The 12,612-nt window shown below is 36.5% G+C and overlaps 1 protein-coding gene across 3 annotated transcripts in view; it reads right to left on the reverse strand.

The window, feature by feature from the left end:
* The window catches only part of CSMD3 (CUB and Sushi multiple domains 3), a 695,220-nt gene that overhangs the window by 163,720 nt on the left and 518,888 nt on the right, over nucleotides 1-12,612 (reverse strand). The gene's annotated exons all lie outside the window — the stretch shown is intronic.

Here is a 12,612-nt window from a genome sequence, read left to right on the forward strand (position 1 = left end):
AATTATTATCCCTAAGATTTTTGTAAAACATATTTTCTTCAATAAGAATAAATACAATTTTTCCAGATGAAGCAAATAGTTATTTGAAATACTGTGAAGAATGGAGAAATGCAACACTTTAAGAATATAATTAAAGCAACATATTAGTTTACTGTATTTCTGTCATGCTTCATATGGTCTCCTAGATGTTTTGCCCTTTAATCAACTCTCTGTTTATGCTACTACTTTTTCCAATACAAAGTGCATTTTAAAGCAAAACTGACAATGCCAAAGTAACTGTGGAATGACATGGCTTTTAAACTGTCTGAAGATTCCACAATCATTGAACTATCTCCCTGAGATAATTTGGGTTGACAACGTTATTTGGTTGCATTTGTTTCAGCTGGCAGAACAAATTTTGTCTTTGCATTTTCAGAAGTATGCTATAGTCAATTTTGTATGGGCCACTGAACAACAAATTCTTAGTGTCCTGCTGATGTTACCTCTTACTAATTCCTTTTTATATTTGTTCCAGATCTATCGCAGAGCACAGACTATTTTGGATAGACAGCATTTCACATATTCAAAAACTTAAGTAACAGGAGATTTTTCTGGAAAGCAATGGCTCCTACTGTTGTTATTAGTAACTTCTTAAAAATGTCCTATTTCCCAGTACTAGTAATGGATGTAGAAGTCACCGGGGGGAAATGACTATTGTGATGTTCTTGATTTTAGGGGAAACGGAAGCTTATCAAATTTATCAAAGAAATGCTTATCAGATTTTCAGATGATATTATATCCTCTAAGATAGCAATAAAATTTTAAACAATCTTCATGGGTTTTAGAAATAGGCTTAGAAAAAAAAAGGAAATTGATGAAAGACAACTGCAAAGTTATGCCCATTGGGAACTGTAATCAACTGCATCTTTACAGACTGGAGAAAATCTAACTTGGAAATACTCCTTATGGAAAAGAGTTTTAGTTACAAACTGAAGGAGGTGGGAAGAAAGCAAACAATGATGACTTGTCTCTTATTTTCAACAGAAACAATGTAGTCCAGGCATGAGAGACAAGAAAAGAAAGTGGGTTTTTTTTTAAAGATAATCCACTTTAATTAACAACTCTATCTAGAAATTTACTCTTACTGTTTGCAAAGCTATGTTTTTACTGCAGATGTCTTTACTGGACAACTATATGAAGGTTCACACACTTCCTTCTCCTTCAACCAGACTCTGTCTTGAATATTGTTTCCAGTTTTTGTGCACTACATTTTTGAAAAAGATTGAGTGGAACTGGAACGGTAATAGTGAAGGCAATGGGGATGCTCAAGGGATTAGAAGCAAAGACAGGATGAAAGAATGAAAGATGTCATCACAAACTGAAAGAATAGTTCAGTACTGCATAATTGGAATTATGGCTACGAATACACTTTATCACAGTTCTTTGGATCTGAATCTCCCAAAATGCTTCAGAGCACTCTGGAACTTTTAAAATAAATATTCCGTCTATTAGCATGGTGAGATTTCCCTACTACAACTCTTCCATATTAAAGGAGAACCAACAGCTTTCAGTAGTAATTTAAGTTTTTGGGTGGCTAAATTTACTTGTGAGGTGGCAGTCAGGACTGAAGGAATTAAGGACAATCATCATTTATAATATGCTAAGTCCAGTGGTGGGATTCAGCCAGTTCACACCCCTTCGGGAGAACCGGTTGTTAACTTTCTGAGCAGTTTGGCAAACTTGTTGTTGGAAGAAATCATTAGGGCAGAGAACCGGTTGTTAAATTACTTGAATCCCACCACTGGCTAAGTCCCCTTTGCTTCCTTGTCTCCAATTATGTCCCCAATAAAACAGGTTATTTCTTCTTTGTAACTTAATCTGGTTAACCCATTGATTGGCTTTAGGATGAACAAGTTTCTTGCATCGAAATGGCTGGATTAAAAAGAATAAATGAGCTATGGACATGTAACTGTCCATAGCTCAGGAGTGGCATGACGGGAAACTACCGATTAGTGACAATGGACTTGCTAAAAAACACTTCTTTCTAAATGTACTTGATGAGCAAAAACATTGCAGCAAATTCTGCTTTTTATCTACTTTCATGCAAATGGCTGTATTTCCTCCTTGGGGAACCAAATAAAGTATAAAGGCATTTATGATTTTTTCAGCTTTATAGGAGGACCCACCTTTGTCCAGATCTGAATAAATATGTGACTCAGAGAGAATTGTTTTCTGCCTCTTTGTTAGTGCTGGGCCACACCTCGGACTCCTGCTTAACAAACTACTGTTAAATTGCAGTATAAATTACATATTTTTAGAATATCTTCTAGCCAATTAACATTAGTCCCTTTGGAGGATTATCTCTGGACAATCTTGTTAGCAGATAGGGAAAAAGATTTGATATGCTTATTTGGTTTAACTTATCCCTCAACAATCAGTCAAACTGAATAGAGGAATTTAGACATTGTCCACCAAGACCTGCAAGTCAAAAATATCTTGTGTTGCAGTATATTTTACAATAAATTATGAGTAAGTCTTTTCCTTTAACCTTACATTAATGATCTCTGTATATTTATATTTATATGTATGATGTTATGAAAAAGAGGGTATTCATATAATAACTATGGCATAAAGTCATTTACTGGTATATATACTTTTGTACCTTTTATCTTTGTTTATGTAATGAATTGATTAATCCATTTTAACATCTTTTCTTGGGCATTCTAATTCATTGTATGTTAAATAGGATAGGATAGGATAAGATAGGATAGGATAGGATAGGATAGAATAGAATAGAATAGAATAGAATAGAATAGAATAGAATAGAATAGAATAGAATAGAATAGAATAACAGAGTTGGAAGGGACCTTGGAGGTCTTCTAGTCTAACCCCACTTAGGCAGGAAACCCTACACCACTTCAGATAAATGGTTATCCAACATCTTCTTAAAAATTTCCAGTGAGGGAGCATTTACAACTTCTTAACTCCATCTTCTTTGTGGCAGCCCCTGAGATATTGGAACATTGCTATTACGTCTCCCCTAGTCCTTATTTTCATTAAAGTAGATATACCCAGTTCCTGCAACCATTCTTCATATGTTTTAGCCTCCCTAAACATCTTTGTTGCTCTTCTCTGCACTCTTTCTAGAGTCTCAACATCATTTTATGTCGTGGTGATCAAAATTGGATGCAGTATTCCTTGGCCTTACCAAGGCATTATAAAGTGGTATTATCTTATGATCAAATTCCTACAGGGACTCTAGCAATGATAGTTTTTAACTAGTATCATCAGGATTTGCAATTTTCTTAATATAAATATTGAGGGTTATAATTAAGAAATTTTATATTAATTTGGATCTTGTAAAATAATATTATTACTTTATAATTGTCCATTATTATTTTTTTAAAAAATAAATGTACTATGACTTCTAGGCCATAAATGTACATTGGTTTTGAATTTCCTCACTTTGCCTTCAGGAAATCAGTAAACGTACCTTCATTTTACCACAGAACAAACTTGTAAACTTTTGAGAGCTTACTCATGTGTCGTTCCACCATTAAATACAAATTATATCTTGTGAGTCAGAGAAAGATAGAGAGAGAGGGAGATATTAAAATTAACCAACTGCCATTTAATTTTAATCAGTGAAGGACTTCAGAGTTAAACAATTAGTTATCATTGCACCCTTCTGCAGTATCAGTGGGAGTGTGTCAAAGATGATGAGTCTCCTATGTTTACAAAAAAGATTCTGTCTATGGCATGCTGTGTGCTTTTGTGAATCGTTTATCTTCTTGCTTAAGCCCATCACTATATGAAATATTGAAGTTCTGATTCTGCATGACAGAATAATGAAACACTGAAAACAAGCTCTACTACAGTGATTTTTTTTTCCCTCACAGAAAGTTAGCGGTGAAAATTTGAAAGTGAAATAGCTTTTATTTATACTCCATAAAATATAATCATCCAAATAATTTGATGTCATGATGTGTCACTTCTTCCAGAATATTCAAGAAACAATCATGATTAATGCAAAGGTAAAGGTTCCCCTTGCAGATATGTGGTAGTCATTCCCAACTCTAGAGGGCGGTGCTCATCTCAGTTTCCAAGCTGAAGAGTCAGAGCTGTCCGAAGATGTCTCTGTGGTCATGTGGCCAGCATGACTAAATGCCGAAGGCGCACGGAACGCTGTTACCTTCCCACCAAAGGTGGTCCTTATTTTTCTACTTGCATTTTTTACGTGCTTTCGAACTGCTAGGTTGGCAGAAGCTGGGACAAGTAACGGGAGCTCACCCCATTACACGACACTAGGGATTTGAACCGCTGAACTGCTGACCTTTCGATCGAGAAGCTCAGCATCTTAGCCACTGAACCACTGCGTCCCTTACCTTTTTACAAAGTTGCTAATTTTAACTCTTCTAACAAAGATTGGTTTTTTTAATATATATATATATATATTAGATCTCCCTCTTCACCCAAGTACCAATCAAAGAAGCCTTGACAGTTATCCAAAACAAATATAACCCCCCCAAGCACATCTTAGATCTGACCAACCACTGCCTATCCAACACATACTTCATCTATAATGGACAGAAATACAAACAAACAGAAGGAGCACCCATGGGATCACCCCTCTCACCTGTCATTGCCAACCTCCATATGGAATACTTTGAAACCCAAGCTCTAGAAAAATCCGATCACAAACCCAAACTCTGGCTCAGATATGTGGACGACACCTTCATAATCTGGCCACATGGGAAAGAAAAACTGGACAACTTCCTCACACACCTCAACAGCCTACACCCCAAAATACAATTCACCATGGAAACAGAAGTGAACAACCAACTTCCCTTCCTGGATGTCTTAGTCTACAGAAAATCCAATGGCTCCCTAGGACACACTATATACCAGAAGAAAACACACACAAACCGCTATCTGCACGCACTCTCACACCACCACCCTGTCCAGATCAACTCTGTAGCCAAGACACTCATTTCCAGAACAAAACGCTTAGCTGACGAACAACACCTAAAAACCGAACTACACACCCTCACTAACGTACTCACATCCAATGGATTCCAAAGAAATAAGATCACCAACCTAATCCAAAAAGAAACCCCCACTAAAATCCAAGACAGAGAACAAGAAAACGGCAAGGCCCTCCTCCCATACATAAAAGGCACCACAGACAGAATAAGCAAAATCCTCCACAAACATAACATCAAGACAGCATTCTGCACAAACCAAAAAATATCCACCATCCTAAGGAACCCCAAAGACAAAATTGAGTTAGAAAATCAAGGAGTATATGAAATCCCATGCACCGCCTGCCCCACCACATACATCGGACAAACCAACAGACGAATAAGTGCACGCATAGAAGAACACAAGAACTCAGTCAGAAAAGAGGAACCAACTTCTTCCCTGGTCCAACACCTTAAAGCCACAGGACATGATATTGACTTTAAAAAGACCAGAACTATCGCCAAAACTGAACACTTTAACAACAGAATAATCAGAGAAGCCATCGAGATAGAAAAACGCCCACACAGCATGAACAAACGAGACGATACCTCCCGCCTACCAGCCATTTGGAAACCCGCCCTTATTGACAAACGAGTCCCTAACACGACGAATGACACCAGACCCACACTCACGAGTGCCACACCTGATGTCACCACCACACATCCACGCAGAAAGCAGACTCAAACCCACACTGATAATGAGCCACGACCAAGGACCAGAAGCCAGACCGCAGCTGCATCATTAGCCACTTTAAACCCCTCCAATCCATACATGAAGCAGACTGACACCCACCATGAAGAGCTCGCACGGCCACAAACACGAAGCCAAACAATAACAACGCAGCTGACCAGCTCAAATCCCCCTGCAACTCAGACTAAGCTGAGCACAACCAAGCCCCCACCCAAACAGAACACAACCCCAGCCAATCAGAGCACAGCCAAGCCCCTAACCAATCAGAACACACCTCCACCCAATCAGAACACAGCCAAGTTCCCACCCAATCAGCTCACACCTCCACTAGCAGTTAAAAGGAAGAGACAGCTGCGATCTCACATTGCTCCTGGAAGCACGAAGCCGAGAACACCAGCCTGAAGCTGACGAATGAGACTTCGTCGAAACGTCGCCAAGACACTTCCAATTTTACGTGGGAGAAGACCCGAATAACCAAAGACCTACATATATATATATATATATATATATATATATATATATATATATATATATATATATATATATTACAAATACCAAATTCTGGACAAAAACCCTTAGACATATCACCTATAGAATATTGATGTGTTAGATATAACTGATTGGTGAATTGATTGATTAGGTGCCATCAAATTGGTGTTAAGTCTTAGCATGCTTTTGTACTTATAATTTCCTGCAGTTATAAAGATAAACTAGAGAAGTATTTAGTCCCAAACTGAGTTCCCAACATATTCTGCTTGTTCCTAGGAGTAAATATATGAGAAATAAATAGTAATTGTATTTTAATTTTAATCCAATCTGTTTTTATTTCAGACTTTGTCCTTTTGTTGCACTCAAATAGCTAGTCTAGCATGTGATTTAAAAACATTGTACAAAAAGGGGAGGCAATGTGTCCAAAATATGATTTAACATAAATAATACAGATAGAAATTTCATTAAAGAAATTCCAACAAGGAAATGAAAAAGGAAAATATAAAAAGCCAATGTAGCTCTGTAAAACTTAATAAAGATTTTAAAACAAAAAGGACTATTAAAAAACCCCAAAGTAACCTAATAAAAGTAACCATTAGAAAACCTAGAGACAGATCTAATCCCTCCCCCTGCTTTTTTTTTGGCATTTTTTTAATGTTATGAGGAAACTTAAAGGACAAATTGGGTATTTAAGACCATAATTTCCCCTTTAAGAACTGTTTCTTGCTCCACAAAATTTCCACTGATTTTTGGAAGCGATTCTCAATATGTCATGTAAAGCCTGGTGAGCTATAGCTCACGTTCATTTTTAGAAAAGACTTGAGGCCAACTCTTTGTAGGAAGAAACAGAATGCATCAATGCAATTTATATCATCCTGTCATTCTAGATAAAGAATCCTCACAAAAGATACTCTAAAATTCAATGTTACAGCGAACCTAATGGACAAATCTTCATTCTTTTTACAATGTTGTTGGAAGTATGTGAAAGTGGTAAAAATGAAGCCACTCTTCTTCTTCTTCTTCTTCTTCTTCTTCTTCTTCTTCTTCTTCTTCTTCTTCTTCTTCTTCTTCTTCTTCTTCTTCTTCTTCTTCTTCTTCTTCCTCCTCTTCTTCTTCTCCTCCTTCTCCTCCTCCTCCTCCTCCTCCTTCTCTTCCTCCTCCTCTCCTCCTCCTCCTCCTCCTCCTCCTCCTCCTCCTTCTCCTCCTCCTCCTCCTCTTCTTCCTCCTCCTCCTTCTACTTTTTAATAATGACCCTTTAGCAGGAAAACTAGCACACTATTTGACAGCATTAATTGCACGTTATACCAGACTCATTTTATCTCTAGTATCTTCTATCTGATAGAATTGACACACTTTTTCTGAGGGTTCCTAAATACTGTTATATCGCCTGCAGATATCAAAAGAGGTTTGTTGCATAATGATTTCTCAGAATACAGTACCCTAGCACTCTATTTTCTAAACCATGTAATGAATTATAATATCAAAATATCAACATTACAGATGTTTGTAAGGTAACTATTTTGGAATTTTAGTTGATTAGGTGGTTACTGGCCAAAAAAAAAGGTAAATATTTTATATTGCTAGTATTTTTATTGTACCTTTTATATAAATGTCACTAATAACATACTAGGAAAATAGACTTCTTTAAATTTAGTTATCCAGAATAGTTACTAATTTATAGATTTCTTGTTCATATTTTTATGTTATAGATTATTTACTGTATTCATGGCTGAAAGAATGCTGAACAGTATTTTACTATTTTGTTTTGGTGTATACTACTATCTTTTATTATTCAGTGCAAGAAGTAAATTAAAACTATAAAGACATAAATCAAATAGAATAAATTCAATTTTTGTGCTGGATTTCCCTAGTTTTTCCACTTTTAAAGTCAATGTCTGTTTTGAAAGGGAGGATTATTTAAATTCAATGTTTTTATAATTACATCTAGACCCAAAATGTTCTACTCTGATTTAGTGAAAATAGATAGAATGTCTGAGTTTACACAGCTTACTTAACTAGGTTTCTAACTTTACTCACTTCCTGGGATTATATAATATACTGAATCATAAATGAATAAAAATAAACAGATATTGTACTGTATGCCTGTATGTACTGTACCAACAGTACATACAGTTGGTACTGTATGTACTGTATATATATTGTTGATATATATAAACAACTATATACAACATATACATATACAAACAGAGGTGCTGATTTTTTAACCGATAAAATATACATCTTGAATACATCTCAGCCAGATGATAGGATTCTAGAGTAAAATAAATCTCAACCATGTTGATGATTGGTGATAGTTACATTGGAACATATTCTGTTACCATGATAAATCTCTTTGTAGGAGTACCAACTGCATTCACAGGCTTTCTCAATGCAACTGTAGCCAAATACACAGCTGGTAAATAAAACAAGGTTTTTTTTATAAAAAAAATGCAAATACAAATAGCCTATAAAGTCACAAAAACTAGTTTCTTTGGTTCTAATATTCTGCTCATCTCTAAGATTAAACCCTGAGTTTTTCCCCTCCCATTCCTTTGTGGTAATGGGATGCATACCAACCTTGCCTGGTCCATTATTTTCTGCCTTGAAAGACCTAACCATCTCATTTTCAGTCTATTAATATACCTACAGGTAAATTGTCCACAGAAAACACCCTCAGCTGAGTGAACATGATGAATGTGAGCTATCCACAGAGAATGCTGTGCAGCAATGCTCTCTTTTCTACTTCAAACTCACTAATGGTTGAGTTTCCAACACTCTTTTTTTTCAGATTCCAAAAAGGGAAGTAAATAATACCCCCTTCTGGAAGATGTGGCATATATTATACTATTCTAAACCAGTAATGTAAATTATACCCACAGAAGTGCATGTTGTTTCAGTTCCAGTTTACTTTTTTATTGATTAGTCCTTGGGCCATATCAAAGTGCAGAGTTCCAGACACAAATTATTACTAAAATCTCATAGAAAATCTCATAGAATAAAATATGATTTAAAATGAAATTGGAATAAAATACAGTTTAAAATGAACTTGGAATTAAATACAATCATTTAATATATAGATAAATAAAATATGATAAAATTATATTTCGGTGTCACCCTTACAATCTACCTCAATCAGTCCCACATATGCCAATCTCAACTGAGCCATTTTGCTTTAGTACTGTGCTGTGTTAAATGTTATTTTCAGATTCTGGCTGCACATAGGGTAAGTTGTTTTGATATGGGGTTATTCCCAATGGGTCATTCATTTGGTATACAGACCAAACAAATGCATGTTGTTAGAAATGTGTATTTTTGTGCATTTGTTGCAAAATATTTTTTGGAAGGAGGGCAGCTGGGAAAAAAATGATTCTAAAAAGAGCTAACCTTTGCATCAAAACCCTAAAAAGCATGCCTATATTTGAGATGCCAGATCAGTCTTGCAGTGACTTGTAGTTCTAGCAGGGGAGCGCAGCTATCGTATACCCTTGACCGAAGATCGGTACACTCCTTCTATCTGGGATGGTCGTCCTCTTCCACCGAGCGCGCAGCTTCGGGAGGGACGCACATGGAGCAGTGAGGGAGGAAGGGGACACCCGCCTAGCCAGCCAGATCAGCCGAATCAACCCTGGCGATCAATGGGGTGACAGATGTCGCAGCCAGATCGCCCTCACATCCAGTGACTTGTAGTGAATATTTTCCCTGCCTTACTCCAGGAAATTCATTAAAATATTGTATGGATGTCAGACTGCAATGCTAACAAAATAGGCATGGAGTTGGCCTAGTGGAAGCATGAGCTGAAAAGCAGTTTACTGAGGCCATCTCTGGTGATAAGAGAGACTCACAGACTTAAGATCAATTCGCTGGAAATGAAGTTTTATTCATATGAATGTCAGGCCTGGAAGCCATCTTTTTCATTGGCGCTTCAGGCCTGCCACATTTACTACTGTGGGAAACTGGGAGGGGGGATTATATGGAACCAAGATGATATATAGTTCTAATAACATTCCTTTCTCAGAGAGTCTAATAACATTCCTTTCTCAGAGAGTCAAGGACATCTTGCCCTGCACCTGGACGGCTGAAACTGGGAAGCAACTCCAGTTAGGACGGTGCTTTAATTGGACCATGTGATGAACATGTGGATGTTGGGCAGGGACTTGAACTTTCCTTTGGGTGGGGAAAACCTGGAAGCTTTCAGATTTGGATTTTCCCAGATGTGCCAATATGACATCTCTAATAAAATGGAACTTTGAGGAAACTCAAGCCTCAGAATTTTCTTTCTTTGGGGATGTTACTTGGAACCCTGACAATGAAATCCATAAATGCTGCTGAATTTCTGAGGATTGTGAAGAAGAAACTTGGAACGCATTAGCACTGATTTACAGGTAGTGTCATATAATAAGCAATATTTGAGTAAAGACATTGTGTGACAGGATTCACAGATCAAAAGAGCAATCTAAACTAACAAAACACACATAGTCACTAAAAAAGAAAAGCTTAGGATAGCAGTATTCCACAGATACTGTTTGGAAAATACGTCTCTAGCTGTGAATATTACATCACAACTAAAGTAAGGTATATGGCTTACTTTCTAAAATCCTTTGCATAAGGTTATGGAAAATGCACATAAGGAACGGAAATAGTTTGAAGGAGAAGAAATTGGAAAATGGGGGGAAAAAAATCGAAAGGAGAAACCCAAAGAATAAGAAATCAGCTTATCAAACAAAGCATTTGCATTGAATTAAAGTAACTCCGTAGTTACATGAAGTATGACAAAACTCTGAGAAAGCATCAGTGTGATCAAAGGCAAAAAGGATCAAGAAAATATCAAGAAATAAATGAGACAGAGGCAGAACTGAAGAAAAACAAAAAGAAAAAAAATAAGAAATAGAAAAAGAGATGAATGTAAAACTTATTATTTCATGTATATCACTTATTTTGAAATAAAATGCAGACACATACTTACCAACCCACTAACACTTGCTTCTTTGTATGACGATTTCTATTTTATTTTAATAGATCTAAACAAATTTTGTATCTTTTATTATATATAAATTTTCCTGCAGAGTATTCTATATAAAACATTTCAACACTCTGATATATCATTGCATTCAGATTTTGCTCATAAAAACGGTCTTACATGAATTTTATTTGATTTTTCTGAAATGGTTTATATCTTTTAAAAAAGATTACTCTGGAGAGAACATACTGAAAGGCAAATCTTAAGTTTAGTACACAGGTCCATCCCTATAAACTGTACATGTGCACACAAAGAAGAACGGGAAACATCAAACATATATTTAAAACTTCTTTCCATTGTTCAAACTTACAGAATGTCAGCCTCCACATTATCACTCAGTCTTTCAACTTGTTTGGGCTAACCTAACTTGAGTGGATAGGGCAGAGGTCTTCAAACTTGGCAGCTTTAAGTCTTGTGGACTTCAACTCCCAGAATTCTCCAGCCAGCTATGCTGGAGAATTCTGGGAGTTGAAGTCCACAAGTCTTAAAGCTGCCATGTTTGGGAACCCTGAGATAGGGGATCCAACCTTTAGAAACCCACAGTTAGGGACAAAGACTTGATTAGAAAATTGAAAAGAAGAAGAGGATAATGACAATATTTCTACCAGCAAAACTACAAAGAAATTCCACAAAGATGTCACCAAATGCTGGACTTGACTAGAAGGAGATATCAGAATGTCCTTGTCTACTAGGTGGCTAGGTGGCTCAGCGACTAAAGACGCTGAGCTTGTCGATCAGAAAGGTCAGCAGTTTGGTGGCTCGAATCCCTAGTACGGGTCTCCTGCATGAGCAGGGGGTTGGACTAGATGACCTCCCAGGTCCCTTCTATCTCTGTTACTGTCGATGTTTTCATAATGATTGGTGTGATTGGATGAGCAATGTTGCATATACTGCATGGAAGTAAAAACTGGAGGGCTACAATCATCCCATTTGCCCACATTTCAAAGCCAATGATTGCTGTTGTAGATGTTCTTGGGATATATGACTTTCCTTTGATATAAACCAGTTAATCAAATAAGTGAGAGGCCATATTTACTAGTAGCAATTTTTTTCAGTAGAATATACATTAAGCTATTTTGTCATTTACAAAATAAATAGCTTGATGGTTAGAATAACACACATTGAAAAATTCAACACAGCTCCAATTCTTAGCCATTTGAATTTTCAGAATCCATTTGCTTGTGTTTATAAGTATATGCTGTGAAAATGTATTATTTAAAGTTGGTAGCTATGCATTGGTCACAATCAGTTTTCCGGAACTCCAAAATATCTGAAGACACCACTGTCTGAGGAAATAGTCTTGTTACTAGAAAAGTGAAATAATTTGTCTAGATAACAAATTGATAGTTGGAATCAAATCTAGGAGTTATATGTTTGAATGAAGGTTTCAGATGTATTATATAGGTTGCTCCACA

The sequence above is a fragment of the Pantherophis guttatus genome, chromosome 3, assembly GCF_059756535.1.
Source record: "Pantherophis guttatus breed Tessera chromosome 3, ASM5975653v1, whole genome shotgun sequence".
NCBI lineage: Eukaryota > Metazoa > Chordata > Lepidosauria > Squamata > Colubridae > Pantherophis > Pantherophis guttatus.